This window comes from Thermobia domestica, chromosome 15, assembly GCF_964235325.1.
Source record: "Thermobia domestica chromosome 15, izTheDome1.hap1.1, whole genome shotgun sequence".
Lineage (NCBI taxonomy): Eukaryota > Metazoa > Arthropoda > Insecta > Zygentoma > Lepismatidae > Thermobia > Thermobia domestica.
The window spans coordinates 1073410-1087389 of NC_137468.1; the positions used below are offsets into that span (position 1 = coordinate 1073410).

The 13980-nt window shown below is 36.8% G+C and overlaps 1 protein-coding gene across 1 annotated transcript in view; it reads left to right on the top strand.

Annotated features, from left to right (window-relative positions):
• LOC145672027 (putative transporter YutK) overlaps nt 1–13980 on the top strand; it is a 134154-nt gene that overhangs the window by 807 nt on the left and 119367 nt on the right. The window lies entirely within an intron of this gene.

Here is a 13980-nt window from a genome sequence, read left to right on the forward strand (position 1 = left end):
CACGACGTTTTTCGAGACATCCTACTTCTTAAAATTTTTAGGTTTACGTCCCCTGATTATGCTCTTTAGGTCAAAGCAGATCGGCCATCAATCAGGGTGAGTGATAATAAATTAATTGTTGGAATGAGAAAGTGAGAGAACCCGAAAATACAGATGGACATGGTCAGGAGCACACCCAAGGGGGTCCGCCGTACCCAGACCCTCCCAAAACTTTGTAGCTCGACATATATTTGTACCTTTCATAATAAAAGTACATTTGTTTACCAGAGAAACACATGATGTAGACTAAATATTTTACCTTTCTGATAAAAACAATCTAATTTTACCATTTTTCGAGAGAATATAGGTATCAGTACTGAAAAACTATTTATCTTTTTTTTTTCGGCTGTAGAAAAACACTCGTTCGATACTACGTAAACATACCGCCTTGTATTATTGAACTTCCCCATACCTTATTCCCCTCCCAACAAAAAATTCTGGGTGAGCGTCTAGACACAATAGACCTTATGCAGAGTCGTTTTGACGTTTGATTAGTGTCATAGTAAAAACCTGGCTACTGCAGGCAACTTATGTTAGTCAAATGCTTTAGTATTGCACTAATTACTTGCCAGAACGACTTTGCATAAGGCCCAATATTTCTTCTATGAACTCACTTGGTCTGGAATGGAACAGAAAAACTGGCACTAGCACTCTACCACTGAGCCACCCGTGTCCCCCCTTTTTTTAAGATCTTAAGTTTAAAATCTGCAAGTTTTCTGGATGTTAACACAATCCCATTTATTGGTTAATCCCTTTAGTGTGTAGTGTGCGTCTTTATAACGAAGTGGCTAACCATATGAGTGCGTGGTCCCGGATTCGAGTCTGATGCAGGATTTTTGCCTCGAGATCATTTTCGGTTTCCATTTTGCAACACTTTCCGTCTCATATACTGCAGGTACACTGTCGAAAAAAGAAGCTAAATTCCATGATACTGAATCCAATTTAGCACAGTGTGTACATTTTATGGATAATTCTTACTTTCCTGTATGAACAGTGTTAACAAAAGTTATGGACCACCGCACTAAACATTCTTGCACCCATTCCATAAATTAAATCGTGTTCAGCTGGAGATATTCCTGAAATATTTATTTATGAAATTTGAACAAAATTGTGAGAATCTCCTTGAGAAGACTTTCTGAACAGAACTTACCCACAAGAAGAAAATAGCTGCTCCTTCTGTATTCTTTCCAGAAGAATAACTTATACAATATTAAATGGTTTTTAACTCTTGTCCGGGCAAGCTATTTTTTGTAACATAGACGGGGAACTGGGGCCTTACCAACTCTATTAGCCTTACCAACTCGTATGTTCATGACTTTAACTTCGATATGTTCATGACTAAAGATAGAAAAATTCAGAATTTTATGTCATCGAAATATTTATGGTTATTGAGAAATTCGAAAATATATATATATATGAAGCTACTGGGCCTGGAAGGCCCTGCTTGCTCAGATAAGGCTTAATGTTACCAATTTACGAACTGGAAACAAAATATTTCGGGATTTTCAATTTTTTTAAAATCTCCTGTAAACTCAGTTTATTTTGGGAGATAGAAAGAACATTAACTCCGCTCCTGCACACTTTCAAAAATCTCGTAAAAATCTTAAGTTTGAAATTTGGTTGGAAATTGAACTTATTGAAGTTGGAAGTTGAATTTGATCTTAGGACGAATGTACGGGTACATACACCAGGACGGAGGAATAGGCAGAGAGACATCCAGCATTCACTTTTTCAGCATGTAGAGCTCATTAAATGTGTAAATCTGTTAAAATCTCGAGTTATACTATTTTTTTTTATTTTTTTTTACAATTACAATATTTTGTTCTTTTATCGTCACTCAAAAAAAATATTTCCTCGTTGTTGTCTGTAGTAGGGATGGCCACATTTTCCGGAAAAATGGGAAACGGGAAGTATTTTTTCCGAATACAGGAAAATTGAAAACGGAAGACGGAAAATTTTCCAGAAAAACGGAAGACGGAAAATTGTCCGGAAAAACGGAAAATGTGATTTCCGGAAACCGGAAAACTCTTTTTCCGGAAACCGGAAAACTCTTTTTCCGGAAATGGCCATCCTTAGTCTGTAGCGCGGGAGATCCAGCTTTAATTCGCGTTGGGAGTTGATGTGGTTCGGACACCATGTTAAGTTGTAGGTCTACGTTTGACATAACCTTGCTCCTGAAAGGAACACTAATCTTAAATGCAATCCAATTTAAAACAAACAATTGTTGACATTTCCCTGTGTAAAATGGCACAATTATGCTGTATCTGGGAATTTGTTCAATAAATAAAGTAAAATAAAATAAAAGAGAAATCTGATCTTTGAACTGGTCGGAAACGTAACTCGGACCCCTCACTTGATGCGCAGACGTTCTTTCATTAGTTTTCTTTACACACACACATACACACAAACTCAAATAGGAAATATCAGGGGGCAAATTGAATGATGATGTCGCGGTACCCCCAAGGGCCGCTAATCAAGGGAATCCGGGGCCCAACTTTAAAATTTTAAATAGAAACATGGGACGAATGACACCTCGTTCGATAGATCTTTAAAAATTAAAAAGCGATGTGGCAAAAGATTTTTTTAAATGTCGGTCACCGTATTCAAAATAGCCGCCAAGATATGTTACCTGTATCAGATAAACGTCCAGTACCACTAATATCAAAACGGTTGAACATAGATGAACCAAACAAAAACTCAAATAGGAAAAAAAAAATGAAATGAAATGAAATCTTTGAGTTTTACGTCCCACGGTTATGCCGGTTAGGCTAAAGGAGACGGTGATGATGAGTAATGAATGAAATGGTGGAATGAAGAAAGTGGGAGGAAACGGGATAACCCCGAGAAAACCCACGCACACGGTGTTTGTCCACCACAAAGTTCACTTGGCGGGGGCTGGAATCGAATCCGGGACCCCAAGCACCAGAGGTGAACGCTCTACCACTGAGCCACCGCGGCCCCCATCAAATAGGAAAGCCATGGGGCAAATAGAATGATGTTGTGGCGGTGTCCCCCAGGGCCGCCTTTGATGGGGGCCCAGGTCCAACTTAGAAATTTTAAACGAAAATATGGGTCAAGTGATATCTCATTCGATAGATCTTCATACACTAAACAGAGTTATGGCAAAAGATTTTTCATATGATATTTGCGAATTTTTCAATTTTGAGTCGTCCATTTGGTAGACCATCAAAGACTATCAGAAAGAAGTGATGGAATGTTTCGTGTCACTCTTACCGTTCCCGAGATATTGACCAAAAATTTCCGATTTGGAGAGTTTTAAGGAGCCATATCTCGGGAACCGTAAGTCGTAGGCAGATGAAATTGGTGTTCATCAATACCTAAGAGGATGGTGAACATTTTGGGATGGTGAACATATCATCAAGGTTTGACATTATAAATGACGCACCCGGTATATTGTATAACTTAAATCAGAAGATTTACCTGATAATACCTTTCCCATGAGCGGCCCGATAGTGGTTTGGCTTTATAAATTGAGGGCCAATCGTGGGCCGACAATAGTCCAGTACATTGGATGGCTGATTGCTCAGGAGAGTTATTTACCGGTATTTTAGGTTTTACGACCTGCAATTCTGGCTTCTAGCCTAAAGAACAAGATGAGAAATGAATCATGATAATGAATGGTGAAAAGTCACTGCTTACATCTACCCTACATGCGTCAGATACATCTTGCGATCGCATTAAACCATTAGTTATATTAGCCCGCTTCATTATTATTATTATTATTATTATTATTATTATTATTATTATTATTATTATTATTATTACGGACAAGAGAAAAATATCCCATAACCTATTATTTGTATCTTCAAATAATCTAATAGGATTTGGTTATAATAGGAATCTATTATAGCAACAAATCTCAAATCCTGAGAAATTTGACTGGTCCGAAATTGTCAGAAAGAACACAAACATTATGACTCAATGATTTCGTATCGTAATTCCTAATCTGATGTACGAAAATTGCACCTCCCTCATCGACTTTCGTAATACCACAACTAAATAATTATTAGTGGTAGCGTACACTCATGTCCAAAATTATTGTCGCATGTCTATAAATATGTTGTAGGAATATAATTTGATAACGAATTCGGTCGGTATTTCTTACAATGTTAGTATGTTTATAATCGACAAAGACATGTATGTGGCAAATTTCATGTCAAAAGAGCAGTAAATAAGAACAATAAAGCGAAAATAAAACTTTCTTGTCCATTTAGCAACATTTTGTTTTACTCATTCTAATTTTCGTATTAATTCTTTTCCTATGAAATTTACCACAAATATATACATTTCCCGATTATACACATAGTATCAGTATTAAAAGTATCCTGCAAAATCATTATCAAATTATATTCTTACAAGAAGACAGTTATAGATATGCGACAATCATTTTGGACATGAGTGTACATTGTTGAAGCGAACAAAAGAACTGTTCTTTTAAATTGTAGATACCATAGCGTTATCTTAAATTTATTTTGGATAATAATCAGAGAATATTTACAAAATTTTCAAGGAAGTATTTTTTTTAACCGGGGAGGGGATAATTTACTTCTCCACCATTTATTGATTTCAATCCCAAGTAGTGGGAATTATGGAAAAATCTTATACAACATACGCACCATCATGTGGTTCGGATTCCATGTTAATCAGTAGGTCCACGTCTCATATAGCCTCGTTGCTGAAAGGGAACGCTAAACTAAAAGCAACTCAACAACTCTATGGAATCGAATAATACGAAAACTATCGTGAAACATACGTATTTCCTAAATCGCGGGAAGTGGAACGGAATAATTGATTCACCATTTACACTTATTTTAAACCCAATAAGTATTCTGTTTCTTCCACGTTTCTCGATTTTCAGCTTCGTCTTTTAACTCCCAATATTTTCTTCTGTTTCTCAAATCGTCGATCAGTTGTGTTCTTCTTCCTTTTCCTCGTTTTCCTTCCATCGTCTCTTCTATGACTTTCGCAAGATATGTTCAATCCAATTGACCTTCCTAGAAGTGTCCTCTTCTCTCCTATCCGTTTTAAAACATCTTCGTTTGTTACTCTTTCTGTCCATTTTATGTTCCTTATTTTTTCCAAGACCACAATTCGAAGATCTCTAAATATTATATGGAACCATATCCCATCGATTTTTAAAATACCAAAGTTAGCACAGAACATAATTTATTTTCGTTCGGAGGAGAAGAGAAGGTTTGACCCTTTCTATTCTAGTTGATTTTGTCTCAATATGGAGTAATCATTGGGAAACCTCAAAGACTGTATGTTCCACATTGCATCAAAATCCAACAATTTTGGTGAAAGTTATCGAAGAAACTTGTTTTCTTATTATTCAAACAAATAAACTTGGAAGTTTAAAAAACTTACTTATATTCGACCAATTTCACCCGCAACCCGCGGATATAATTGGAACGCTCTAAGGGAAATACACACTACACTTTATAAAAATCCAATAACTTTTATATTGTTTGTAGTGGAAAATTGTCTTGTATGTAAATGTGCGAACATGGGGTCATGAGATTTCCAGAAGGGTCGATGCTACAGACCTACTTTTCCATCTTTTCAACTACTAGTACACGTATGGATAGATCAAGGTTCCAAAACGTTTGCCTCCATCACAGACTCAAGTTATAATTTGATCATCTGTCAACTGTTCGGATTTTTTATTTCTTTTCCCTGAGGTCATATGAGACATGAACCTACAGTTTAAAGTGGATTTCAAAAGTTAATATACTTTTATCCAGAATCGAACTATGGTCTTTCGCTAATCAGTTAGCCATGATGGACCTCTTCGCTTTCTGATTAATGTTTATACTTGACTGACCCCCGAGGAGCAAAAGATGATTAATGGTCGCTACATGCTGAAGGTCAAGCGCTAATGTTTGTGGGACAGTTCAGTTCAGTTGCCTGTTGCTTCCTCCTGTCCAAACTGTGTCGTCCATTTATTTTCGATGCTTTGCAAAGCTGTTCCTTGACCTTTCGCGTGACCTCGCTGGAACTGGACGAACCGATGCAGCTATGTAACTGGACGATGATGACGAAAGAATTCATGTATGACAATGTAACTTAACAATTGCATTAGCTGACATGCGTTGATAATATCTTTTACGAACTAGTCAATTCTTGTTTCTGGTAGATCTTATGGTGAAACAGAGATGGTCAAGTTATTTCTGTAAGGAGGGAGAAAGTTGTCCGTTGGTTAACATGTAAAGGGTACCGAATGAATACGAGCTGTAACAAGGACATTTCTGGTGCCAGGATTACTCTTGGGAGAACCTGTTTTGTCTTCTGTTTATTTTGTTACCAACTGCAATCTAGAACTCCCGGATTCAAATCCTGATTCAGGTATCAAAACTTAACGGTTTGAGTGTCTGCGGTGACATTATTGACTTCTTACTGCAATGCACGTAAACGCAAATAAAATATCAAAAGGAAGTTTCGATTATAATAAATAATATGTCTAAAGAGGTCATTCTTCATTCCATTGAACACTCGGGGCACGGTTGCTCAGTGGTAGAGTGCTTACTTCTGATACGTGAGATCCCCGGCAAAGTCAGTTTGTGGTGGACAACATCATGCTGTGAATTTCTCGGGGTACTCCAGTTTCCACCCACTTTCTCATTCCACCAATATTTCCATAATCATTCACTTCCATTAATCATCATCTAACAGGCATAATCATGAGACGTTATACTCAAATATTTCATTTCATTTTCCATTGAGTTCTATCCAAGCCGTTTTATCAGAATTTTCAACTCAGGAGATGTAAAAGTAGAAATATCTGTAGTTCTATTAGTCCTGCTCTTATTATTATTATTATTATTATTATTATTATTATTATTATTATTATTATTATTATTATTATTATTATTATTATTATTATTATTATTATTATTATTATTATTTTAAATATTAATTGACTCTTCTGGGTGCGAAATAATCACAATCGAAGTACGAGGGGGAATGTAAAACCTCCTCACTACTCGATTCTGAACCAGTGGTGCCAAACTAAAACTTTATAAAATCCCATCTTTAGAGACATTTTGTTCTTGAATTTCCCAAGTTACACTAATTACAATTTGTTTTTAGAACTTGTAAAGAATGAGAAATGAAGCTACTATATAACACTAATTTTCCTCAGTAGCCTATATGGGTTATTTATCCATTAGCTTCGATCTTTTACATTTAGAAATAGCTTAGGAACAAGAATTTTCCTTACTCGAAAAAAGAATTGAAAATGTTGACGAAACCAAATGAAATGAAATGAAATCTTTTAAGTTTTACGTCCCACGATTATGCCGGCTAGTGTTAAAGGAGACGGTGATGATGAGCAAAGAATGAAATGGTGGAACGAAGAGGGAGGAAACGGGAGAACCCCGAGAAAACATACACACACACGGTATGTGTCCACCACAAAGTACGCTTGGCGCGAGCTGGATCAAACTAACGAAGCATCCCATGCACCAGAGGTGAACGTTGCACCACTGAGCCACCGCGGCCCGTTGTGTTGCCATCATAGGTCTGTGTCATCATCTTCTACTCAATGTAATGAGAACAGAAAAGCTTTGTTCTCTAGTCATTTCATGTGGAACGTTCCTCAAGTTCTTTCTGTTTTGTTTGATATTTTACTTTGTTCCGGTAATTATTCTAATTATTTTATTTTTATTTATTTCTTTAAATATTACAGGAATTAACATTCCTTGATTTTTTTTTTTAAAGGTGTCAAGTCAGTGAACAAAATTACTTCTATATTTGGATGCACTTTTTCAGTAACAAAATTGGACAATTAAAACTGATTCCAACCGTATTAAAAGCTCAGTAAATTACTTCACGGAGAAATTTTGTTGGAGTTGATATATATAAAACTCTATGGCCAATGGAACCCGAAGGTTCAATGCCGCGTTTACAAAAACTCTCCACTGACTTCTCGCCTTAGCCAATTGGGTCCAGTTTCTACTTTGTATTCCTATCTCTGCGAGATCCATCTTAACATTGTCCTCCCATCTGTACCTAGGTCTTCCTAATAGTCGTTTTCCGATTGGTCTTCCAGTTAAGATTTTGAAAGCGTTGCTACTTTCTTCCATCCTGGCTACTTGACCTGTCCATCTGAGCCTCCTAGACTTGATGACCCTAACAATGTTGGGTAAACCGTTTAAATTATATAGTTCCTCGTTATGAAGTTTCCGACATTCCCCATTCCCGTTCCTCTTGGGAACGAATATTCGTCTCAGGATCTTATTCTCAAACACTTTCAGTCTATGCTCTTCCCTCAGAATAAGTGAGCATGTTTCACAGCCATACAGATCAACAGACATGATAATCGTTTTATATATTTTAAGCTTCAAATTCCTCGACAGAATTCGCGACGACAGTAGGTTTCGAATTGAATAGTAACACGAATTTCCTGCTTTTAGTCGACATTTAATTTTTTTGTGATATGATTTTCATCTTTTAATATTGATCATGAGAAAGCGAGAGAGAGAGAGAGAAGGAGTGAGTGAGAGAGGGGGGGATATGAAAAATCCCACATATCCTACTAATTTCGACGAAAATTCCCTTTATCCCTTTTTCAAGAATTAACGTCAACAATCTCACAAAATGGGATTTTTCCCACGGGTTATCATCACTGTACTGAACATGACTACTTCACCTTTAGCTTCTCTTTTGTTTACCAGTTCAGAATTAACTCTAGATGTTCCTTGTGTCTTCCCATACTACCTGTTAATTATATATAATTACCAGTGGTGTATTTATGGGGGCTTCCGGGCTTAAGCCTTCCCCGAAATCTTACTTACTAGAGTCAAGTATAAGAAATATCTTGCAGAGTTTTCACATTTTCAGGCAAAGCCCTCTCCGAAAGTTAGCAAAGCCCCTCGAAACAAAATCGTAAATACGCCACTGATAATTACTATAAATAATTTGCAAACTTCTACCAATACTGTTACGTTATTCATCTTCGAGTAACTTGTTAATGTAAGGAAATTTTATTCCAAGAATATTAAGGGAACCTGAATCTCCTCATCCCTTAGGATTTCGAATGCTGGCCATTACTTAGTTCTTTTGTTGTTTTTTTTAAATGTAAATTTAATATTCCATGATTATGTTCTTTAGGGTAAAGGAGACAGATGACTAATGAAAGTGAGTGGAATGAGAATGTAGGAGGAAACATCAGATCTCCGAGAAATCCAATGGACACGATACCAGAAACTTGTTACATGGTCTAGGACAGTGGTTCTCAACCTTTTTCTTCTGCCGATACACTTCACTGAACGTGCAGGACATCCCGACACGTTTGTTTCATACTTTCATTATAAATAATAATAATAATAATAATAATAATAATAATAATAATAATAATAATAATAATAATAATAATAATAATAATAATAATAATAATATCTATTATAATAGTGAAACCTATTAGTATTTATATGACTCTATACAGCATTGAGCATTATGGTTACCGCTGGAGGTGTTGACTGGTACAGTCTGTCTCGATTTTAACTAATTGCCATTAAATTTTTCATCATTTTTAAATTCTAAAATTACACGACGCACCTTAAGGGACTGCGTGACACACCAGTGTGTCACAACTGATCGGTTGAGAACCACTGGTCTAGGATCGGACCAGGGAAACCTCTCACCGAGGTCAGGACTCTAGAACAGAGCTACTGTGTCCCCTAATTGCCTCCCGATATGATAGTCGTGTGTCATATTTCACCTAAATCACATCCAAGAAACATTTGTGTCCTTGTCCAACTTGTTAATACCATAAGACAAAGGGTGATTTTTTTGGCAAAACAAAAGGGGACTTGTGTTTCTCACGAATCATTTTCAATCAACAGGACACATTATACGGATATATCTTGATAATACATTTTCGCAGTATCAGTGTGAAAATGAATGAACATTACATTTCATTAAAACACACATGTAACATCATCATCATCATCATCATCGCGTCTGATGGGCCCGAGCAGCGAGTCATAGGCCTCTAGCTTGGGCTACTTAGCCCAATGATTTTTGTGAAAAATTTTTGTAGAAAAAAAAACTTTTGCACTTTCGTCCAGCTGTTAATATTCAGAAAGAAGGGAGATTACTTTCCATGAATACGATCATACTGAAACGTAACCTACTAACATTTCTTTTCTTTTCAAATATTCTTTGAAGAAGGAATTCTAATAGCTTAATAATAGATATTATATAATTTCTGAGAAATTCATAAAGGACTGTTACTCATTGTTTATAGTATATAATCTGAGCCCTTCAGAAATGTGAAACCATTCCAAGCTTCCAAATGACTGAATGATTAAATATATTTCGTCTTGGTCTCGTAATGTAGTTTCTAACATAATAAGGGAGAAGTTCACCAAGTTACTTCGTTACGATTTTATGGCTATTATGAAGGTATATATATATAAAGCTTGCCTTTGTTGCTTTGTTAGGGAATACTGCTGTTCATAAGGACAACCATTTATCTGTTACAGTACTGTTTGACCGTAAGTGGACCGAATACCCTTACAAATGTATAATGAGCAGCGGTTGATTTGAATTTATTTTGGTTGTTCTCGATTTGGTGAGAAAGAAAACTCTAAATCGATCTTTTTCGGGAATTGTGGAATGCCTTTACAATAAATTGTCGCACTAATTAGGGAAGGTCGCGGGGTATTACTCTGATTTAATATCGATACTATGCTCAATTGACTCCCTTTATGTATATGAAACAATTACGTAAACGGAGAACTCCTCGATTGCAAGCGTGTTTGAATTAAAAGCGTTAAAAGTTCAAAATTTAATAGATTTTGTAAAAAAGTTTGAAGAAACTTTTTTTTTTTTTTTTTTTTTTTTTAGATAGACGCTTAATTTTTGGTATCGAAGGATTTTCTTGGGTGCCCAGCACAATGGTGAGGTCAAAATGTGCGCATTTTGCAAGATGAGGAAATTTATTAGGGAGGAGGTGAAAGGTAATAGCGTCTTTACGACTTGCAAATTGCCTCGTTGATAAGCTAATAAAATGTATTTGCTATCCTTATTTGACTATATTGTCATTCAAATATCACTTCCCTGTGTGGCCACTTTCAAATTGAACAACGACATTTGTCTCCAAAACGCTTTGTCAGGCGTGCAAAATTCTATGAAAAATGTCGTACTATTCCTAACTAATCTCGTAATAATCCATATTGTGATGTTCTTGCATTCTCTAGGTAGAAGTGAGACCAATATTTTCTCAAAAGGCCCTGTCACCAATGTGTTGTTTTGCCCAGATTAGCTGTCCAGTAAAAATTTTGCACTTTGTGCACTGCAACATAGTACATATGTGGAGAGAACAAAAATCAGTTTGCTGTTAAAATGAAGTTAAACTAGATAATATTGCATTGTGGAAGACGGTGTCAATACATCATCGTTTGCCATTTTTTATTTATTTATTTTTAAGTTTTCAGAAAATTGAAATGCCGATTATGCGAAAACATTGGCCAAACTCCAGGGAATATTTGAAGATATTCAGCGACAAAATAGGCCGGAAAAAAAAAATGATTAGCGGGAATGTACGCTCGAAGTTGTGAACAAAGTGGCTTTTATTCTAGAGAAAACCGATGTTTGCATACATCGTCACTAGTCAATTGTTTGTTTTTTGGCCACATTTATTGCCGAATATGCTAAAATATTTCTAGAAGTTTGACCACTAAGTTTCCAACAATCGCCATTAAAATCCGTTGAAAAATTAAAAAAAAACAAATGCTAGCGATGATATATTGAAACACCGTCTTCCATAATGCATAAGCTGAGGCTGACTCGGTTCGGAACTCCGTTCACGTTAGTTCCGCGGCCGAGTTTTGGAGACAAATGTCATTGTTCAATTTGAAGGTGACCAAACAGGAAAGTGACATTTGAATGACAATAAGTCGAATAGGGGTGGCAAATACATTTTATCAGCCTATCGACCAGGTGTACCAAAAAAGAAGAGGAAATTTGCAAGTTGCAAGACGCTATTACCCTTCACCACCTCCCTACCCCATGCCGTAAACGTCGCCAACCTAGTGGTCCACTTGCCGGTAAATGTCGATCGTCGCTATAGCGACGCGTCGAAGGACTGCCGCTAGTGTGCCACTGGCTGCAGGGTTTCGTCGAATCGAAAGAGATACCTAGAGTCGGAGTACTGAAGTTACCACCGCGTAGCAGCGAGGACTTCATTTTGGTCCACGCTTCTTCGATTCGTCGCGGAGAATCGCGAAGGGATCAACACGAACTATTGCCAGTCATGCGCATACGGTTATTGTTATATATTATTTTTCTTGACGAATTGTGCCTAAAGTGAGCTACGGGAGTCAAGAATAACCCCTGCCTCTACATCATGAAATGAAAAATCTTGAGATGAGTGCGTATAATTATATGAATTTAGATGACGACTGTAGCTGATCATTTGAAAGTGAATATGGGAGAACCATAAAATAAAGCAAATACACGCGCGTCATTTTGTTATAAAATTACATGGATTTTATCTAATCTCAAACGTTTATCGTCGAATATACACGGTTAAAGGAGCACTTTGATTAGCTACATTAGAAATACCTCAACGATTTATGCCTCTACAAGCGACATTTTCTTGATTGCCTCCGTGGCTAAGTTGGAAGAGCACGCGCCTAGTAATCCAAAGGTTGGTGGTTTGCGCCTACCGTGGGACGTTTTTTTTTTTTACTTTTTTAAAAGTGTTTTTTTTTTTTACTCTCTCTAATGTAACAAATTACGCATATAGGCGATTTAACATATTTTGGGGGGGAGTAATTTTGTTGTACATTGGCGTTTCTTCGCGTCTCTACCGCTGGTGGTATAATTTTCAAAACGGAAGTGGGGCCACCGTGGATCGTCGCTGCGGGGCCGTGGTCCTCCGACGTCTACGGCATGGGGTAATAAATATTTTGCTTCATCTTGCAAAATGCGTACATTTTGACCTCACCATTGTGCTGGAAATCCAAGAAAACCCTCCCGATATGAAAAATGAAGCGTCTAACTCAAGAATAGTTGCTTCAAACTTCTTGTAAAATCTTCAATTTTGAACTATTAATGCTCGTAAATTAATCATACGTGCAATCGAGGATTTCTCCGTTTTCGTTATGTAAGAACGAGTAAACGAGTCGTTTGAGCATAGTTTGAGTAACACCCCGCGACCTTCCCTGGTAAGTACAACCCGGGATCGTAAGTAACCGTCGACGAACAATTGTTAGGTATTCGAGGGAAATATCCCTTTCGTATGTATATACGAAATTAATCCTCCAAATATGGGATAAAATGTAGTGATAGATTGTGACACCAACATGGTTACGTGATAGATAGAATCCACTATGTTGCAAGGGAATGCAGATCAAAGTATTCATGGAACAAACAGGAATATTAGCACAAATAATTGGTTTACGAGTATAAATCAAGCTGAAGACCTTTCGAGAGCTCCCATCAGCCTGATTATGCTTGGTATGTACCAAAAGAATAAACAGAGAAGTGTTCGATCTGAAGCGCTTTTCAACAAAAAGGAAAGACCACTAAACACTTCATACTTTCTGTTTAACAGAGAAAAAACTGTCTCCTACAAACCAAAGAATAACAGAATCGTTACTCATCTCTCTACTGCACAGTCCAATCACACAGAAGCCCAGTATTATTCACTGTTATAATGAAACGAAGGAAGCAGTGGACACTATGGATCAAATGTGCCAAAATACCTTAAGACAGGGTTACTTTGCACCTTCAAGGATTACTTTGCACAAAAAAATGAAGAGTTCTACAGTCCTCTGCCGGTAAAACAATATATATTGGGGAAGACGGTATTTCAATACATCATCGCTTGCCATTTTTTTTTTTTTTTTTTTAAGTTTTCAGCGAATTGAAATGCCGATTATGCGGAAATATTGGTCAAACTCCAGGGAA